The sequence below is a fragment of the Adiantum capillus-veneris genome, chromosome 21 (assembly GCF_014529385.1).
Source record: "Adiantum capillus-veneris isolate H3 chromosome 21, ASM1452938v2, whole genome shotgun sequence".
Taxonomy (NCBI): Eukaryota; Viridiplantae; Streptophyta; class Polypodiopsida; order Polypodiales; family Pteridaceae; genus Adiantum; species Adiantum capillus-veneris.
Genome location: NC_140951.1, coordinates 26,154,058 through 26,175,718, shown reverse-complemented (window position 1 = coordinate 26,175,718; position 21,661 = coordinate 26,154,058). Strand labels below are relative to the sequence as shown.

The 21,661-nt window shown below is 44.3% G+C and overlaps 2 pseudogenes; both read right to left on the bottom strand.

Annotated features, from left to right (window-relative positions):
- Nucleotides 1–17,182: 17,182 nt before the first annotated feature.
- LOC147430676 (uncharacterized) lies at nucleotides 17,183–18,016 on the bottom strand (annotated as a pseudogene).
- Nucleotides 18,017–18,029: 13 nt separating this feature from the next.
- LOC147430675 (uncharacterized) lies at nucleotides 18,030–18,703 on the bottom strand (annotated as a pseudogene).
- Nucleotides 18,704–21,661: the final 2,958 nt, after the last annotated feature.

The following is a 21,661-nucleotide window of genomic DNA, read 5'->3' as shown; positions in this document are numbered from 1 at the left end:
TCCTCAAATATGTCACCATTCAAGAAAGTAGTAACAATGTCTAATTGATGTACATCCCAACCAAAATGAGCTGCCAATGCACATAGAAAATGCACAGTAGTCATACGACAAGTGGAAGCAAAAGTCTCTTCATAATCTATGCCTTTTTGCTGTGCATAACCCTTTGCAACAAGTCGAGCCTTATGGCGATCAATCTCACCATCAGGCTTGCATTTCAACTTGTAAACCCACTTCGTACCAATGGCCTTTTTGCCAGGAGGCAAATCACATAAAGTCCATGTGTCATTTTCTATAAGTGCATCATATTCTGATTGCATGGCAGCCATCCAATTTTCTGAATTCTGTGCTTTATCAAAAGACAGAGGCTCCTCAACATCATGTAAACTAGACACAGCCAAAGTATAACAATCTGATGCATAAGATGCATGGCGAGAGCCTGAATGAGTACGACTAGACAAAGGTGCTGATGGGGGCTTTTCACAAGCCAAGCTCCCATACCCCTCTTCTCTCGTCCCCACCCCATGAAAACCCCCTCTTAGGGAGGGAGTGATAAAAGGCATTGGAAAAAAATAAAGTATGATTATGTAAATCTATAAGAAAGGTAAAATAGGCCACCTCATGCCTCCGGGGTAGCCCATCCCCACCTTGCCTCCTTTTTCTTCACTGTTTCCCCGTCGTGTGTCCCTTTTCCTCTCCTCCACTCAAAAGGTCAACCCCCTCTCTCTTCTCCTTGTCCTTTCTCCTTTCTCTCTCCCCTCAAGCTACCCCACCTCTCACCAATAATGCATTATAACTCACCAATAATGCACCCTAACTCACATGCAACTTACCCTATCTTCCAAAATAGTATACCCCACCCCCTCTTTCTCTCTCCTATCATATCCCATGACCCAAATACCCCCCTCTCTCTCTAAAGGGCACCATATCTCTTGTCTTGTAGCTAAATAACCTTCCCCACACTCACACACACTCAGTTTCACTGAAAAAGGTGCCCACAGACCCATCCCCACCCAGTGGTTACCTAATTTTTCTTGTGTTCACACACATCTGCACACAGATTCACCTCTGAACACACTCCCCTTTTGTAATTACTTTATTCTCCATGTCACCTCTCACTTTTTTTCATCAACCCATCTCTCTCTCTTAGTCTCTCTCTCATGAGACTGCTGTTCTGGCACATATACACACAGCCAGGCAAGTGGGGCCCACAGTCACATGGCCTATGTAGATAATGATTTCTTCATTTCTAAAATCTAGAATTCCTCCCCCCTCCTCCCCTATATAAAGAGGGGTCACCATCACACTAAATACACACACAACATCACCAAAGAACACACTATGCATTGTGTGTGCCTAGTGCACACACACACACACCCACACCATCACCATCACCACAATCACCATGCTTGTCTTGAGCATGACCTCTACACCCTTGGCTATGGAAGATGAAGGGCAACTAAATGAAGGATGATGGCCATAACCCTCGTGCGAGTCTTCGCCATCAACTCCCACCTATCCGCCATGTGCTCTACCACTCTCTCCCTTCTCATTCCCCTACCCTATGCTCCCCATTTCATCGCCTTATTCTCTAAATAAAGCTTGAGGTTTTGTGAGTATGTTTTCTTGCAATGTTTTGCCCATGTGAGGTGTGCCGAATCGCCACCTAATGTTGTGTTTGGAGTGATCTTGTGTATGTGTGAAGGGTGTGCGGATTCGCCATCCTTTTGTGATGCCTAAGTACTAAGCCGCTATACCCCCTCCCTCTCTCTCTCTCTCTCTCTCTCTCTCACTTGATCTCATTCCCTTTCCTCTTCATCATTACTCCCAAGCATCCATCTCTCTTGGATGAAAACTTTGTTATGGTGGTGTGTTGTTTGCGTCCTAGCTGCTGAAGCTAAGTGGTGCCCCTGTTTGCTTTACCATGACAGGCTCGAGACGCTCCATTCGGTCCCCGATGTTTTAGAGGCCGTCGGGGGTTCGGGGTTCGCTTTGCTCCCGTCATTTGGTGCCCCCATTGAGGATCTTTTCATGAAACCCTTTAGTTTACAAAACTGAAACCCCTAAACTATTGTGAATGGATAAATGGCTAGCAGGATTTGCTAATTGGACGACAGAAGAAGAAGAGCTCCAAGCACAACTAGACGAACTCCGCATCTCCATCAAAGCTCGAGTGCCAGGCGTAACGGTAATCGATTTGCAGTGGGAGAGTCAACCAACACGCCAAACCCAGTGGATATACATAGGCCAAGTGCCAAGAAGAAGAAGGAGAAGGTCGAAACCATGTCCGCAACCTACAACCAACCCACAACAACAAAATGGAAGGAGCTCTACACAATAGAGAATCAACACTATTCTACTTTGAGAATCGGGTAACTCAAATCATCGAGGTAATTATCACAGTCAGTTTTCAAGTCGCACCTGATGCTGCAGCACAGATAACGGAATCATTGGCTCACACTCTCACTAGAGAAACTAGGGATTTACTGAGTTTGTTTTAGGAAAGAACACCACCCTCTCCCACAAGCTTGGACAATGACTAAGCACCTCTAAGCTTCACATGAATCAATACAACCTACCTCAAGATAGATCACACATACCAACACGTGTACGCTCAATCAAGGTAATACTGGATTTGAAGGCTCACTACCAGCACATCATTGACACCATGCTGGGTGGGGAGCGATTTTTTGAGGTTCTGGCATCAGATCAACCATTTGTCTTACCTTTGGTACAAGGCAATGTACCGTTTACAGTTTTAATCTATGTCCTAGTATAAGAGGGTATACACGCCTCCTTGTAAAGAAGAAAAAAACTTTTGCAAGTTAAGCAGTGTGTCTTTCTAGTTCTCTCTCAGTAATCATGGCAAGTGTAGCATTTCCAACATTTAAAGGAAAGAAGGGGGAGGATTTGGTAACAGACTTCCTAGATGACTTTGAAGTAGCATGTGTAGTGAGCAACAAAGATACGGATGAATCCCGGGTTAGAATCTTTAAGCATCTCATGAAGCTAGAAGCTAGATCATGGTACAATGCACTTCCACAAGCAACCAAGGATGACTGGGAACCCTTAAAAACCGCTTTTAAGAGGCGCTTTGGGGGAGGTACCACTTTAGAAAAGTTGTGGGACAAGTTGAGAGACTTGAAGCAGGAGGGTCTTTTAGAATATGCCACCTATGAGTCCAAATTTGTGGATTTGTGGGAACGGTGGGCTGAGTCACTGGCAAGGGGGGAAGCACCCGATTTCCTAAAAAAAGATCGGTTCACGCATGTCTTATGGCCGCTTCTCAAGGAGAAGGTGAAAGGTAGATTCCCGGCTACGTACGAGTTAGCCGTTGAGATTGCTCGCCTTAAGGACAAGAAGCTGCGAATGAAAGCCAAAGAAACCGAGTCAACAGAAGCAGGAACATCGCGTCGACCAGCAACTACGACAACCACCATACCACCACCACCGGCTCTTGGGGTAAGAGATGACCAACAAGATATGTTGGCCCATATTACTGACCAACTGCAGAATTTGTCTGTCCACTTAATACAGCAAGGGAGGAGTCAAGAAAGAGATCAAGACCCTAGAAGGGCACGACGACTAAACAGGGAGTATCATTGCTAGAACTGCGGAGAAGACGGTCACGGTATGTACTACTGTCCCAAACCACGACAAAACTACAATAGAGGAGGTAGGAGGAACCAATTGTCACCCCCTAGAGAAAGAACACCCCCACCCCGAGCACCACCCCCACCAACACAAATTCTACGTCCACCCCAGACCCCACTACAAGCATCCATTCCACCTCTTCCACCAGCCCCACCACCTGATCGCCCTGTAAACATCATAAGGCTAGAAGAGAAAGGAAAAGCCGTAGTAGTGGATCCACCTAGAGCAAAGGAGAGGGACAAGGGTAAGGAGAAGGTAACCTTTTTAGAACCACTTGAAGCCATGACTGTGAAAAGAGCTAGGAGGGAGAAAGCTACACAATCAGATGATGAGAGAAGCATGAGAGGAGAAACTAGCAAGAGGCCATCCAGGCCACGACGGAAATTGGGCATCACCGACTTCCAGCTAGGGGAAAGTTCTAAGCCCTATGATCTAACATTGGATGTGGCAGAGCAAGGACCAAAGATTACATGGCCACAGTTGCTACATCTTGTACCTAAAGTAAGGCGACAATGGTCTAAAATGGTAAGTACAAGACGCTCCAAAACAAAGGTAGCTGGAGCAATTTCGGGATGCAACATGGATGACATCCTTCCAATTGTCGACGTAAACATAAAAGGAAAGAGGGTTGGAAACACCTACATTGATGGAGGTGCACAAATCTGTGTAATGAGCGAAGCTATGATGCTTCGATTAGGGCTCGAGGTTGACAGGCCTTCTCCATGCAAGGCAAAGATGGCAAACAACGCAAAAGTAAAGTGTGTGGGTGTGGTAAGTGCCGTGAAAATCAAAGCTTTCAACACTGAGGTAGAGGTAGATGTTTTTGTAATGCCTACTAAGGGGGAGGGCTATCCACTAATTTTGGGAAGGCCATGGTTGATGGACATGAAGGCAAAATAGGACTGGGGTACTGGCCTTCTACGCATGACTGGTAAGAAAGGAGAGACAATCTACTACGACATGAGGATTGGCAAGCAGAAGCAAATGAATCTGGAAACATCGGCAGATGAAACCACTAGCGAATCTTCCAGTTCTGAGGAGGAGACCACATCCACCGACGAAAGTGACAGTTCCATTGATGTGATGGGTATCATTATGAAGGATCCACAATGGGTAAGCACAACTAGTGATCCATCACCAAAAGGGCAACCCAATGAAGAGGAGAGCAAATCACCTGGCCTAGGAGGAAGTAGGTTGAAGGGTATGTTGTCTACTGAATTAACACTTGAGGAGAAAGATAGTTTTTTGCAAATGTTGATGGGATTTCCTAACCTGTTCATTGACAACTATGAAAGAATCACAGGCATTACAGTGGTGGAACATCATATTAAGCTGAAGGAAGGGGTAAAACCAGTTGTGCAAAAGCTACGACGACTGGGGGTCATACAAGAAAAGGCACTCTTGGCCGAGGTAAGGAAACTGCTGGAGGCGGGATTCATCTATCCTGTAGAAAAATCAGAATAGGTGTCACCCGTAGTGGTGATGCCTAAAAAGAATGGTAAGCGGAGGGTCTGTGTTGACTACAAACCACTAAATGCAGCTACAAAGAGAGACCACTTTCCTCTCCCTTTCTTGGATGAAATTCTGAATGAAGTAGCGGGTTTTGAATGCTATACCGTCTGTGATGGTTATTCTGGATACTTTCAAATACGCATAGCCTTGGAAGATCAACTAAAAACCACTTTTATCACACCATGGGGTTGTTTTGCATACAGGGTTATGCCATTTGGTCTCACAAATGCACCTACCACATTCCAAAGATATGTCACCTATGTTTTTCAACCGTTCTTTGGAACATCCATAAGAGTGTTCATTGATGATTTTTGTATATATAGCTCCCGTATTTCACATTTAGAAAAGGTAACTGAAGGTTTGGCCAGGTTGCAGAGCCTAGGTGGGCAATTAAATGTGGATAAATGTCACATTGGGGAGAGTAAAGTCATTCTACTAGGCCATGAAATTTCAGCAAGAGGTATCAATGCCGACCCAAGTAAGGTGTCCGCACTCATAGCCCTACCTTCACCAACGACCGCACGTCAACTGGTCTCTTTTCTACAGAAGGTGAGGTACTTAAGTAGATTCATACATCTACTATCACAACTTGTTCTACCACTGCAACAACTCACTCAAAGATCAACTTTCACTTGGGACGAGGAAAGCGAACATCACTACAACAAGGTAAAGGAGGTCTTAGCCACTCAGCCAACTATCTCACCACCTAAGTGGGATGAAAAATTCTATGTCACCTCAAGTGTTGGTGATGACTCATTGGGGGCTGTGCTACTCCAAAAGGATACGACGACATCTTTCATGAGGCCAATCTACTTCTCTAGTCGAATGATGACAGCAGGAGAGAAAGGTTTCACCCATGTGGAACACTTAGTCCTAGCTCTTAGATTTGAAACTACAAAGTTTAGGTCATATTTGCTGCCTAAGCAATTTGTGATTCTAACCACGGATGAAATATTTCCCTATGTTGTACAACACCTAGATGTGTCTGCTAGGATTACTAAATGGCTAGTTCGTCTGCAAGAGTTTGACTATACGGTACATGTAGAAAGCACGACAAGGGCAAGTTTGGGGGGACTCATGACCTACCAAGTATTTGAAAGGGAGGAGAAGCAATCTAAGGAAAGAGAAGTCCGATTACCTCCAGTACCACCGATGGTAGAAGGAGCATACTCTCTCTACTTTGATGGAGCCTACAAGCGAGCGTCCGACAAAGCAGCTGCAGGCATAGTGGTCTTTGATGACAAAGGGACAAAGGTATTTTCGTTGGGCCAATTGTTAGATTCACATTCTAACAATGAAGCTGAGTATGCAGCACTAACCAAGGGTCTACAATGGTGTGTCTCGCAAGGTGTACAACGCCTTAATGTATTTGGGGATGCTCTACTTCTGGTAAGGCAAGTAAATGGAGCATGGACATGCAAGAATCCTAGTTTAAGGACTCACTTAAGTGGTGTAAAAACCTTGTTGGGTAAGTTTGAAGAAGTTCAAATACACCATATCCCAAGGGCTCAAAACCAAGAAGCAGATGCCCTAGCAAGTGAAAGACTACAGGAAGTGGTGGTTGGAGCAATAAAACTAAAGCTCCCTCTATTTTAAGGCAGTGATGCCTTGCCTGACATCATGCATTTTTTGGAAACAGGAGAATGCCCATCAGATTTAACAAAGGGACAAAAGCAATGGCTAACGCGGAAGGCCACAAGGTATCGACTCATCAATGACGGTTTGTATTGTAAGGGTAAGGACCAAATACTCAGGAAGGTCCCTCTCTCTCAGGAAATCACGGGAGTAATTGCTAGCTGTCATGATGGGGTTTGTGGTGGTCACTTTGCCCTAGACATAACAAGTAGGAAAATCTTGCAAGCACGCTTCATATGGCCTAGCCTCAACCGTGATGTACACCACTGGTGCAAAACATGTAAGTTGTGTCAAAAGACCGGCACTAGATCACTTATGCCTGAACCACAGACACCTATTCTCTCATATGGCCCATTTGAAAAATGGGGTATCGACGACATTGGGCCATTACCTAGGGCCAACTCAGGAAAATTCTACATTATCATGGGGGTCGACTACATGACTAGATGGGCAGAGGCTACAGCCACCACTAGAATCACAGCGGTAGAGGTAGCTAAATTTATCTACGAGCACATATGCTGTAGGTTTGGCACACCTTTAGAGATCATCTCTGATAGAGGGACAGGTTTCAGAGCAGACTTGGTAGGAGAATTAATGCAGAAACTGGGCATTACAAGGAGGAAGTCTTCACCATATTACACTCAATGTAATGGCCTAGTTGAAAAGGTAAATGGAATGGTTTCTAAAATTATTACCAAGCAGGTAAACAATCATCCTGGAGACTGGGATAAGTATCTACTACCAGCTTTATGGGTCTACAGAACTTCATTTCGTACATCCTTGGGACTCACACCGTATCATCTAGTATTTGGTAAGGAAGCAATCTTGCCCATTGAAGTGCAACTACAAAGTCTCAGAGTAATGGCAAGCCAGCTTCAACAACCCAACATGCATTTGAGAGATCACATCATCAACTTGGAAAGACTGCAGCTGGACAGAGAAGAAGCAATAAATTATTATGCAGCACAAGCAGAGCATAGACGGCTTAGCTTTAACGAGCATCTCCGGAAAAAAGAATTGAAGAAAGGAATGTTGGTGCTCCGCTACGACAATCGCTTCGACACGCGCAAGGATAAGAAACTCCTACTCCGATGGGAAGGTCCTTTCATTGTCAGGAAAAAGTATGCCAATGGAAGCTACCAGCTTATGGAGGCTGATGGAAAACTTCATAAAACCAGGGTAAATGGTTGGCGACTTAAACCTTATTTTCTTCGATTTGACTAGGCTCCACCAATTGACATTCCAGATGAGGACACACCATCAGCCTCCACCTCCAACGATAATGATCAAACAGATGAGCTAGAGACATGAATGCCTCTAGCCAAAAGGGGAGGGCTAATGATGGGGGCTTTTCACAAGCCAAGATCCCATACCCCTCTTCTCTCATCCCCACCCCATGAAAACCCCCTCTTAGGGAGGGAGTGATAAAAGGCATTGGAAAAAAATAAAGTATGATTATGTAAATATATAAGAAAGGTAAAATAGGCCACCTCATGCCTCCGGGGTAGCCCATCCCCACCTTGCCTCCTTTTTCTTCACTGTTGCCCCGCCGTGTGTCCCTTTTCCTCTCCTCCACTCAAAAGGTCAACCCCCTCTCTCTTCCCCTTGTCCTTTCTCCTTTCTCTCTCCCCTCAAGCTACCCCACCTCTCACCAATAATGCATTATAACTCACCAATAATGCACCCTAACTCACATGCAACTTACCTTATCTTCCAAAATAGTATACCCCACCCCCTCTTTCTCTCTCCTATCATATCCCATGACCCAAATACCCCCCTCTCTCTCTAAAGGGCGCCATATCTCTTGTCTTGTAGCTAAATAACCTTCCCCACACTCACACACTCAGTTTCACTGAAAAAGGTGTCCACAGACCCATCCCCACCCAGTGGTTACCTGATTTTTCTTGTGTTCACACACATCTGCACACAGATTCACCTCTGAACACACTCCCCTCTCTCCCCTCTTGTAATTACTTTATTCTCCATGTCACCTCTCACTTTTTTTCATCAACCCATCTCTCTCTCTTAGTCTCTCTCTCATGAGACTGCTGTTCTGGCACATATACACACAGCCAGACAAGTGGGGCCCACAGTCACATGGCCTATGTAGATAATGATTTCTTCATTTCTAAAATCTAGAATTCCTCCCCCCTCCTCCCCTATATAAAGAGGGGTCACCATCACACTAAATACACACACAACATCACCAAAGAACACACTATGCATTGTGTGTGCCTAGTGCACACACACACATCCACACCATCACCATCACCGCAATCACCATGCTTGTCTTGAGCATGACCTCTACACCCTTGGCTATGGAAGATGAAGGGCAACTAAATGAAGGATGATGGCTATAACCCTCGTGCGAGTCTTCGCCATCAACTCCCACCTATCCGCCATGTGCTCTACCACTCTCTCCCTTCTCATTCGCCTACCCTATGCTCCCCATTTCATCGCCTTATTCTCTAAATAAAGCTTGAGGTTTTGTGAGTATGTTTTCTTGTAATTTTTTGCCCATGTGAGGTGTGCGGAATTGCCACCTAATGTTGTGTTTGGAGTGAGCTTGTGTATGTGTGAAGGGTGTGCGGATTCGCCATCCTTTTGTGATGCCTAAGTACTAAGCCGCTATACCCCCTCCCTCACTCTCTCTCTCTCTCTCTCTCTCTCTCTCTCTCTCACTTGATCTCATTCCCTTTCCTTTTCATCATTACTCCCAAGCATCCATCTCTCTTGGATGAAAACTTTGTTATGGTGGTGTGTTGTTTGTGTCCTAGCTGCTGAAGCTAGGTGGTGCCCCTGTTTGCTTTACCATGACAGGCTCGAGGCACTCCATTCGGTCCCCGGTGTTTTAGAGGCCGTCGGGGGTTCAGGGTTCGCTTTGCTCCCGTCAGTGCATCCAATTTACTGTCACGCAAAGTGTGCGCCAGCCATTTTGGCATACCTCTAGCCTGCTCATTTTCAGTAATTTCCTCATCAAGTACATCATGTACATCTGCATCAGTAATAGGCTGATCTAAAATATTTTTAGAAACCCCCATAGGCTATACATTTGCCTCATTGGAACTTACATTCGTATTTCAACCACTGAAAAGAGGCAACAAAGTGTCATAAATGTCATGTGAGCTTACATTACTGTCTCTAGTACATGACAACAAGGGCTGAACAGAATCTTCCACAAACACTACATCCCGAGAAACCAGAATACGTTTTGTTTGCGGATGATACAACCTGTAACCTTTGCTTTCAGCACTATAACCAACAAAAATACATTTGACAGCCTTATCATCCAATTTTCTGCGCTGCACTTGTGGCACCAAAGCATATGCCAAACAACCAAAAACACGCATTTGCTCAATAGAAGGTTTTCTATCATGCCATGCTGCATATGGAGTAATAGACTGTAAAGCTTTTGTAGGACACCTGTTAAGTACATAAGTGGCACACATAATGGCCTCAAGCCAAAAAGAATGCGGCAAAGCTTGACTTTTGACCATACATCGTGCCATTTCCGTCAGTGACCTGTTTTTTCTCTTAGCAACACCATTTTGCTGAGGTGTATAAGGCACTGTACATTGGTGTTTTATCCCACGACTAGCCAGAAATGCATTAAATTCATGAGACATGTACTCCCCCCATCGATCGGAACGGAGGGTGCCCATAGTACATTTCGAGACATTTTCAGCCATAGCCAGAAATTGTTTGAAGCACATAAAAACTTTGGACTTCGCTTTAAGCGGAAATACCCATGCATGTCTGGAGTAATCATCAATGAAAGTCACGAAGTACAGGTAATTGCCCAAGGACGGAGTTTGCATGGGCCCACAAACATCACTATGCACAAGCTGCAACTTGCATGTGGCCCGAACTGAACTATCCTTTGGAAATTTAGAACGCTGCATCTTACCCAAAATACAGCCTTCAAAAACATGTTTGAAAGGTGCTTCAAGAGGTGGCAAAGAAGCAACCATATCAGATTTTTGCAAACGCAGCAAACTGGCAAAATTCAGATGACCAAAACGTGCATGCCAAAGTTTTGCATCTAAAATAGCCCTTGAATCTACAATAGCATTTGCAAAGTTTTGTCCACACTTGTCATACAAAGTGAGCTTATACAGCCCACGACACAAAAGCCCAGATGCAACAATTTTATCACCAAAACTGAGATCATGAACTGTACATCTGTCATCCACAAATTTGACTACAAGTCCAAGTCTAGCAAGTGCAGATACAGACAAGAGATTCTTCTTGATCCCAGGTACATAAAGTGCATCAACAAGTGTGAAGGAACTTCCATTAGCAGCAGTGAGCACAATATTTTCAACTCCCTGAACTGGATAAGAGGCGTTGTTGGCACAAGTGACTGAATTCCCATGAGGGACAGACTCAAGAGAGGTAAACAATTCACGATGTGAGGTAATGTGCTTTGTAGCACCACTATCAAAATACCACACATGTGAATCTGCAGCAACGACTGACAAGCATGCATCATGGACATCGGGATTGTAAGTGTACTCTGCGCTAAAATCCCATTCTGCATCAACATCAGCAACACAGTCTCCTTTCACAGAAGACTCAACAATGGCTGCATTTGTAGTGGAACCAACATTTGCAGTGGAACCACCCTCTTTCTTCTTAGCCTCTTTGGCCTTCAACTTAGGACACGACTTGATCAAGTGATCATTGGCTTTACAATAATGGCAACGCATCTTCTTTTTTCCCTTATCACCAGAATTGCCAGATGAAGTACTGCCAGCAGAAGCATTAGGAACATAATTTTTGCCACTCGCAGCAGAACCATCCATAAGAAGTGGCTGCATTGCTGTTACCACCCTTTCTTTGAGAAGCAATAAAAGCCTGTTAAACAGCACGCTGCCTAGTCCTGTTTTTTCTGGAAAGTGACTCTTGCAACAGCAATGTGCATAATGCATCAAGCTTGACAACTTCAGGATTTCCTTGGGTCATCAGTCTCCAAGTACTAGCGAAAGTCTGGTAGGAATCTGGTAAGGCATCAAGAACAATCTGCACAAGGGAACTGTCTGAAATGACTTCACCTGCAGAAATAAGCTGCTCATTGATATCCTTGACACTAGCAAGGAAAGTGTCCATATCATCTTCCTCATGCATAATCTTCGACTCCATCTCTTTACGCAGCAAAGCAATTTTAGCCTCATTGCGGCTTGCATAAAGACCTGCTAAAATATCCCAAGCCTGTTTTGCAGATTTTGCTGAACGGATGTGAGGAACAATGGTGCGCTTCACAGACAACGCAATCAATGCATGAGCCTCCACATCCTTAACATCCCAACGAGCTTGTTCTGCCATAGGAAAAACAACTCTAACAGCTGCAATCCTTGCAGCAAGACCTGCAACATCCTCAACATCGCCTACATCCTCAGAACCAGGACGTACATCAATGCCCTGCACAATGTTCCAGACACCCTTTGACACAAGAACATGTTGCATCATATAAGCCCACATAGGGAAGTTGTCCCCATCCAACCTATCCTCAGCAGCAAACATCTTGAACACATCTGTGTTGTTGTTGTCAGCCATGGTAAATGCTGCACCTGATGTGAAAACTGCCCGAAAATAGGAGAAACGGAGCGGGGACAACCCGTGCTATATAGCACAAACCGTAGAAGACTATAAGGCACCTGTTATGCAGAAAACGGAATTAACAGAAATTCTGCACAAAATGACGAAATAGCCTGTGCAGTACTGCCTGTAGTGGAAACGGAGAAAGTGAGCATTTTGAAATCGGAGAAAGTGAGCCGGCGTGTGCTGGAGCAGCTAGCGACTAACCCCGGGAGGACGTGACCTGCTCTGATACCAATTGTTGGAATTAGGGTTGCAGAGAAATACACACAGCTTGGAGAAGATGAAGGAAGCTCAAGGCACACAATAGAGAGTGTATTACTTAGTGTGCTATGGAAAGATAGATAGCCCTAGAGTGATGGGCGTATATACAATGCTCGGGGGGAAAAAACCTCCTAAAGAGGGAAAAAATGCCCCGGCGGTCCTAGTGTGTTCACACACATCACTACCACATGTATATGGTAACAGGAAATAGTAGACCCCAAAGGTGCAAGATCAGGAGGATCAATGCTGGTAGAAAAAGTAAATGAGCAGTTAGACACAGTTTTAAAAGCATACAAAGACAGACTCAAAAACAACCAGACCCAAGAGCAAAGATGGATGACTTATCCATATGCAAAAATAGAAAAACAAAGGTTGGAAATGTGTCGAAATATGATTGAAACAGCCCAATCCTTGATAGAAAACCCGCTTGGCAAACCTGCAAGTTGGCACGAGGTACCAGCTCCAACCCCTATCAAACCAACTCTAGAGAAACAAGTAGACACGAAGGAGAGACTCACGACTGCCTCTGAGTCTAGGAGAGAATCTATCATAGTGCCAAATATGACAGATGACACAATTGATGGTTTCCAGCCTAAGACATTGGTAGAAATGGATAAGGATTGTAACAGCCTAGATGACTTGTGGAAGCACATCCGGGAAGCCAATGAAGCCAACAGGGTGAGCCACCAAATAAATAGCACGAGAAAGGAGGAAAATGAATCTTACCTCTCATTGAAGAATTTGAGGCAAGATCACAAATGGACTTTAATATGCATTCACAAGGGGGAGACCAGGGTGCAATTAGTTCGGGGCACAGCCAACCAGACTTACTAAAAACTCTACCCTCCTACCTAGGGGAGTATGAAGCTAAGTCTGAGGTGAGAGCAATCCCATCTCAAAGACTTTCTTTCAATAGAGTGATGGATTCACAAGGGTTGATTGAGTTATTGTCCACCCCTCTGGCATGCACAATCACGTCAGCCGAAATCCTGAGGTTACGAACAAACATGTGGACCACTGTAGGCAAATGCTTAGAAAAATTTGGAGTAAAAGACCCTACCTCTAAGCTTCAAGAAGGGATCGGAGAATTGGACAAGCCTCACTAGGCCAATACCTTTAAACAAGGTTGGAGAATATTGCGATGGAGAGGATGGAAATACCACACTACCAGTAGAGTTCCAAGGAGTAGTTTCCAAATCTATTCAGTGGAGCGGGAGTCGCTATCGCCACCAAAGAAATCTTAAAAAAATGGGGAAAACCGGCTTTGAGAGCTACCAGAATGAAATTGCAACTGATAGATGGTTTCATGGAAAAGCCACTAGGACTTTTAGAAAAAGTAATTGTCACCTCTTGCGGATTTTTCGAGTATGAGCATACATTTGCAATAGTTGATTTTGACAAAAAGAACAATTATGAGATCATCTTGGGAAGACCATTCATGAGATAATTAAAGATGCTCCAGGATTGGGGTTACGACCACATATACCTCAGATGTGGGGAGACTACAACCAAAATATGCCTAAAAGACCATAGTTACAAGGATGTGAACCAGACACCAGTGGAAGAGTTTGATTAAGCTACATTGGCAGGGTCCAAACCCCCAACATGGTTAGGGCAGAAAAAAGAGCTATGGATGTGCGGAGCTTCACATTGTGGGAGCTTAAAAAGAGAGGAATGCATCTTAGAAAGAGCTTTTGAGGACAAGGATTACATTTCAAAACCTTTTCCCGAAGATGCCTTAGAACCTCTGGAATGGGAACACATACTAGCAACATTGGATGTTTGTACCATTGCAGATAGCCCAACGACAAAATTTTGCGATAAGGATGGCTATGATGTGCTACCCTATACATGGTAAGCCTTATACCAGCAGGAAATGAGAATGTAGACTCACCAGAACAAGAAGAGTTTTATGACTCCTCTGAGAATGTGGAATTAAGTAACGATGCAGATAACGAGTGTTCAGACAGCTCAGGCGAGCGTGGAGAGACAACCGCGAATATCAAGTTTTATGATTTTGCAAATCAACACCCTAGGCGCCAAGAACACTATAGAAAAAAAGAGCAGAAAACAAAATTAGAGAGAACCTGATGCCCAAGATAAAAGATAAAACTCACTATCTAATGCTTGTCAAGGCAGAGGATTGTGTAAAAGACCAAATATCAGGAAGATTCTCAAGAGTTCGAAGGGAAAGGACACGTGAGGAAATAAAACAAGCACAGAAGACTAAAACAGAAACAAAATCAAGAAAATCTCAACAATCAAAACAGGAAAAAACAAAAGACCCAGAGTGGACCAAAATGGAGCGTGAAAAGAAATACCAAGAGCTAAAACGGTCGTTAAGAGAGGTATGGACTACTGAGGGAGAAAGTGATGGTAAGGAGGATTCAAAAAAAGGAAACATGAATGAACCGTCCCACTATAAAAAATTCACCATCCAAGACAGAAAAATCATAATGACACCGCCAGTAAGGGAAAGAATCAACCAAGAATCTTACGATGGGCCGGAAAATGCAAAACGGATAGACCTCGCTGCGCCAGGTGAAGAGCCTTAGCCTGTCTATATAGCAACAACTGATTTAGAGCCTGAAGAAGAAGAACTGCTAACAAAACTTCTCAAGAAGTATAAAGATGTGTTTGCATGGTCCTACAAAGACCTCAAAGGAGTTGATCCATCAATATGCCAACATACAATTCCTTTGAAATCAGATGCCAAACCTAGTAAGCATCGTCCTTACACATATAATGACACATTTGCTAAACGAATCAAAGAGGAGATTGAAAAGCTGATGGATGCTAAATTCATGTATGAAATTGAGCATACAGATTGGGTGTCACCCATTGTGGTTGTCCCCAAAAAGAACGGAAAGTTGCGTGTGTGTGTGTGTTGTCGGGCGCAATATCGTCTCATGGATCAACATTGCGCCTCTACTCTATGCAGTATAGTGGATCTGTCTCACAACTAGCTTTACTAATTTTTGATACAGGGAGTATGGACCACGGATAGGCAGTCGGAGGCCCCGATGGGTTTTCAAGCAATGGAGTCCTTTAAACTAGCACTTGCTACGACTCTCTAGTCAGCACGACGCTATTCCGTCTACAAGAGTCCCGGTACTAAACTAGGTCCTCTGGGCATCAACAATGCAAGGAAACATGCTAAAAGCAAGTCCAGACTATATCCTAACACTTTGGCATCACCTGTAGCACCTGGGTACCTGACACCAATACACGTAATGATGTAGGGCGTAATGCTGTAAAAAATGAAAATGTTCCAAAATCACTCCTCAACACCCCACAAGGTCCCTAATGCCAATGGTATCACTAGAATGCACTTTTGGAAGCTAGAATGTCCTAGATCTGCAATTTACAAGCCATGGACAAAAAACGTAATGATGTTTGCAGGTCATGAAAAATGACGATTGATGACATCAGTGTAAAGCCCTTTGTGAGCCTGACCTCATGCACCAAAAATCATCTAATTTGGACACTCCTACCTCAAGATATGAGCAAAATAGCAACACGGCCAAAAAGTGTCGTGATGTTTGCCTATACTGTTTTTTACATGCAACAACTTACATCAAATTGTAGATCAAAGCATCAACATTGCACACACAAAACTTCATAGCAAAATACTTAGCACAAAGAGAGATATTGACACATAAAGATATGCCTGTCAAGAGGCTTTTACCTCTTCTGCTCTCTTCACTTCATAGTCCCCCCAAAAAAACTCGTCCCTCCTTCCAAAATTCAACCCCTCTATGGGTCTCACATGTCTTACTGTGTACATATGTTACAAGCTGGAGGTATATGCCCCAAATCATTACATTTGGTCCTTGCTGACCCCAAATTACATACAAGTCTGTCTGCTAAACAAGCTAACTGCAGAAAATAAAAAATGCTTTTCCGCCTTGTCGTGATGTGACGACAACACTCCCCCCCACTTAATCCATTGCCCTTACTCGGACATGCTTTTTCTTTAGGTGCTTTGGGAATGTCATCGGGCTGCTATAGCTCTTCGTATTTCTTCTTGTCTCTCTTTGTTTTCTGCTTCTCTGATCCACTCATGCACTGGATTTGCATTCTGTGCATCTTTGAATGCTACATACCTCAAAGCCAAGTTCTGGATGACTGGCTTGAACAAGTGTGTGTCCACCTCGAAGAATCCTGTGTGAAATAGCTCTTCGAATGTCATCATGTAAGAGCTAGGTAGGAACTGGCATCTGGCAAATAGTCCCATCATTTGGTGATGAGTTGGCTGCTTTGTCAAATCATATGCCAATCCCTCGTCGCCTTCTAAGAAAAGTTCCCATGTTGTGTCGTCAGGTAGGTCTTCTTTGAAGGTCTGGAAGATCTTGATAAAAAGATCAGCTGCCTTTGTAAGCATGACACATGCAAGATCTGGAATGCCCCTGAATTTGTCCTATGTTCTCCTCCAAGCTCTGACAAAGTATGCATTCGTAGTGAATCCTGAGGGTCGTGGCAGTTCTGGGTAATTTAGCCAATTCGGATGTCTGAACTTTGTCTATTGAAACACTGTCCACACCCTTCGTCTGGCGATTGGGCAATAAGTTGGATTAATCCTTTGAGCCCTGGGTGCCCTGTTGTATTCTATGGTAGACCCCATGTGCTGGGCTAACCATGTTAGCCGCCAATTCGGCTGATTCCTGAGAGGAGCAGTGCCTGACATTTCAGATGATGTGAGAGGTTCATATCCTCTTGTCTCTACCATAGTGCAAGAAGACAACAATTTTTTTATCTGCATGGCATTGATGAGCCAAAGGAGAGGATAAGGTAGGGACGGTTGTATCATACTGCCAATGATCTGTTGTGCGTTTTTATACTGCTTCACAGCAACTGACACTACCTCATACTCCCACTTCTTTTATGCCTTGATAGTAGGCTCTTGCTCTTCTTCTACCTCTTGCTGCATAGTGCGGAGCAGTTTGTTGTGTTCGGTTTCCGCAGCCATTTCCCCACTGGGTTCTTCGGCCATCGGCTCTTCGATTTGTGTAGGTTCCTCTGTGTCCATTGCTTCAGTCTGTTCCATTTCTGGTATCTCTTCAAAATTAGTTCTTGATGCTTGAGTTGTCATGGCTATCATTAGTTCTCTCTGTTCCTTGAGTTCCGCCACTTCTTTCTTGAGTGATTCTAGCTCCCTGAGCATCTCTTGACCTTCGATACTTTGAGTTGGCTGCGCGGATGGTTGAGGAGCCAATAACGGCTACATGAGAAGCTCATCAAGCTGAGCCTACATCCACCTTTGCTTTTCCATAGCCACCTGATGCACCTTTCTTATAATGGCCATTTGGTTTTCAGTTTCTGCGTTTCTGTCCTCGGCCACTTTCTTTCCTTCCATCGCTTCCTTTACTTTAGTCTGGAGGATATGGATCTGTCGCTTCAGTGCTTGGTTTTCTTCCTCTGACTTCTTTGCGTCTGCTCTGGCTTTAGCAAGTTCATCTTGGACACTTTGTCTTCTTTCCTCCTCCTCTCTTTTTAATTGGCTTTGACTCTGCGACAATGCTACCATCTGATTGATTTCTCGGATCATGCGGTTTCTCCAATCTTCTATTTGTTCATCTCTGGCGAGCATTGGCAAGTCTGCTTCTCTCCTTCCTTCTTCTTGCGCCTCTTCTGCGATTTCTGGTCTTGGAGGACTTTGCTCGACAGGAGCCGGGCTTGGCACGCTAACTTCTGCAGGTTGAGCTATTAATGGAGAAGATGGTTGTGAAGGAACCAAATCTTGTCTTGGTGAAGGAGGTGGAATGTTGCCTGCTTCCAGATTTATCATGGATGTCCAGTCCTCCTTTGTAGAAATGTCCTCTAGCGGACTTTCTGGCTCCTCTGTGGATGCTTGTGGTACTTGGCGCTCTTTATAAGCTGCTCGAAGTTCTTCTTCTAGTTCCACTTCCATATGCTATACCGTCTCAGAGTACTGCACGGTTTCCTCTTCTACAGCAGCAGTTGTCTCTTCTTGTGGAGCTCCCTCTTCATCATGTCTTCTTCTCACTTGTTCTTCAGCTAATCTTTGTCCCAATCTACTCATGCGAGTCAAATGTTGTAGTTGCTCTTCATGATTTTGTCTGTGGGGAGCAACTTGCCTTTGCCTCTTGGGTTGAGGTTCGGTTTGACGACTAATCTCCTCTATTACCCTTTGTTTCTCTTGTCTCGGATCGTGTCTCCTCTTTGTGTGGCGCTCAGGTTGTATTGTAGCTTCTTCTTCTTCCCTTTCTATTGGTTTGTGGACTGAAGCTGTGGCTGTGGCAGTGGCTTATTCATCCTCAGAATCTTCTTCCTCTGCTTGGCCTGACAGGAGATTCTTGCGCAAACGCCTTGCCATGTGAATTAGGGTTGCGTTATCTGAGGCCTGCAGCTTCAAGTCTTCCTTCATGCCAACAGCTTGGTAGACTACTCGTGTAAGCATTTGCCCAGCTCCCAAATAACCCTTCTTCTGCACTGTTTGCGTCTTTGCTGCTCTCTTGATATCCATTAAGATCTTCTCTGGCAGATTGGATCTCAGTGGTTGTGGATGGCTCATTGCTGTAGTTAGCCAATAGGTGAGTCCCACTTCTGGATGTGTATATTTCTGTGGTTTGATGATGCTGAATATCTGATGTAAAATCTGCATGGGCAAGATTATCTGATCGTTAAGTATATCATAGAAAGTTTTCTGCCCATCAGTCTGCAGAAATGTGGAACTCTTCATGCTTTGAGTTGTCCGCAGCTTAGCTATGTTGAATCTTCCAGTCTTGATTTCTAGGGCTTCTCTAATCACGTCGGATGTGATTTGGATTTGGAGAAGCTTCCCTTTGTTTGAGGTGACTGATGCGGTGCCGTCTTCCTTGAGGGATGTCATAAGCTCGTAGCACCTTCGTGCGTCGACCGCCACCACATCTTGCAAATTCCAATTCTCTAATCCAATCATTTGCATCACTTTCCGCACTTCGGACATTCTCTGTAAATTTCGAAAAGACTGCGGCACTGACATGATTATCAGGTTGTCACCTGTTGGAGTCTGATACTTTGTCTTCAGCACGAATGTCTTCGCAGCTTCCAAGCTCTCGCAACTGATGAAACATTTGATCACAGCCTGTTGTGCGATCACTTCAAACTGTGGCACTATACCTTCGACTTGTGTTGCCGGAACTTGACTGGATCCCGCTTCCATTGTTCCCTGCTGCGGAACATGACTTGCACCGCGTGTATCGGGGCGGTGGGATCCCGACGCCATAGTGTCGTGCTAGCCGTCTGTGTGTGGATCTGAGCTGCGTGGGTGAGTGAGTGCGCTCTGTAATGTAGGGTGAGTACTCCTGTGCACTCTCGCTGCAAAGGGTGATGTGCTCGAGCTCTACTAGGCCGGTGACTGCGCGCACAGAAAAGCTCTCTCTCTAGCTCTCTCACTAGTGCAATGACCAAATGAGGTCCCCAAATGGCCTATATACCCACAGGTTTCTGTGACTTACCTTGACACTTGATTCTGAGCATACCATTGTGTAGCATATTCCGTGACAAGCAAAATTGACTGTATACATCACATGCTTTGCTTGACGACGCTCTTCTCTAGTCTTTGACATCTTCAAGCTCTTGCCATTAAGTGGCCATTCGGGCGTTCTTTTCCGATTCTGTCATTTGACCACTCCTTAGAAACCTCTTCACTTGTACCTTCGGCGTTTGAAGTCCGTTTCTGATTTGGAGCTTCCAACAAATTTTATGGATTTTTCAAAAGAAATTGAAGAAAAATAAGGAAAATTAAAGAAAAATGCCAAAATTGACCAGAAAAAACACGAATAAAGCTCATCAACACACTATAGCACAGTTGCTCAACTTTTTTCATGATAACACCTTTTGGACTCCATTTGAGCTCTGAATTCTCCAAATTAGTGCCTGGAAAGTGCATTTTGGGCTCGTTTTGGCTCAAAAAGGCAAAAAATTTCAAGAAAACAACCATACACACACGCCACGCGACATCACACGAAGCCCAATGTGTGCTCGAGACATTAGATTTTAAAAATTGAAAAACAATCCTCCTCACGATTGACCTGTCCAGCACTCGTGACTCCCCCCCACTTAATCGAAGCACTACGTGCGACAACGTGGTTGTTGTAGGAGTGTGTCGAGTATGAAGCTCATGTCTATGCAAGGTCTTGAGTGACCCTATGTATGCGTACACAGATCATGCATGTTAAACCATATGCTGTGCAAGAATAGGTCATGGACGATGTTTCCATGGGCTGTCGATGGCGAAGCTCTATCCCATCCTATTCTAATTGATTATGTACAATGTAGGCGATTTCTTTGGTGCTTTGTCACCAGAATGACCTTGAAGATCATGGTGTCATAGGGATACGTTGATATCCTTGCTTCTTCCGAACTCTCTCTTGCCAGGGTTGTGATGGCAACTTCACATATCCTTGTTGGTGACGAACCATTTGTAACCATGACTTTGTTGGCAGTAACATTGAGCTCCATCCGAATAGCTTACGCTGCAATTCCATAGCTTGATACCAAATCGGCTTTTTGCTTGGAATCGCCACGTCTACCCTTGCTGTGTTTCGTATGAGAATAGAACTCACTTTCTTCACCCATATCTTGCTATGCATCTTGGGTTTCCTTAGTATCTGCATGTCTCGCTTTACTCCTTGAGAACTGTTGTGTGTTGTCTTTGATGGCTTTTGCGACATTAGCGTTTTGGGAACCCAACTCATACCATTATAAGCCGGATGAATTAGACTCTTGGGAACCCACTTCATCTGGTGTTTCCCCTTTGGGTATTCTTCGTGTGTTCTTCATGTCAGCTTTTTTGTTGTTTCCTGCTTCGTCAAGCTTTGCACTTCATCCTTTCTGATCCAAACCTGTGTACCACTATGAGTTTGTGTGTTTCTAGACTTTGCTTGCTCTTTGGGTTTGGTATTCTTGGAATTTGTCTTTGCTTGTTTCTGCATAGCCGTGTGAGTCGTGGATTTTGATTTGTCATCTTTTCTTTTCCAAATCCATTGCTCTTTTC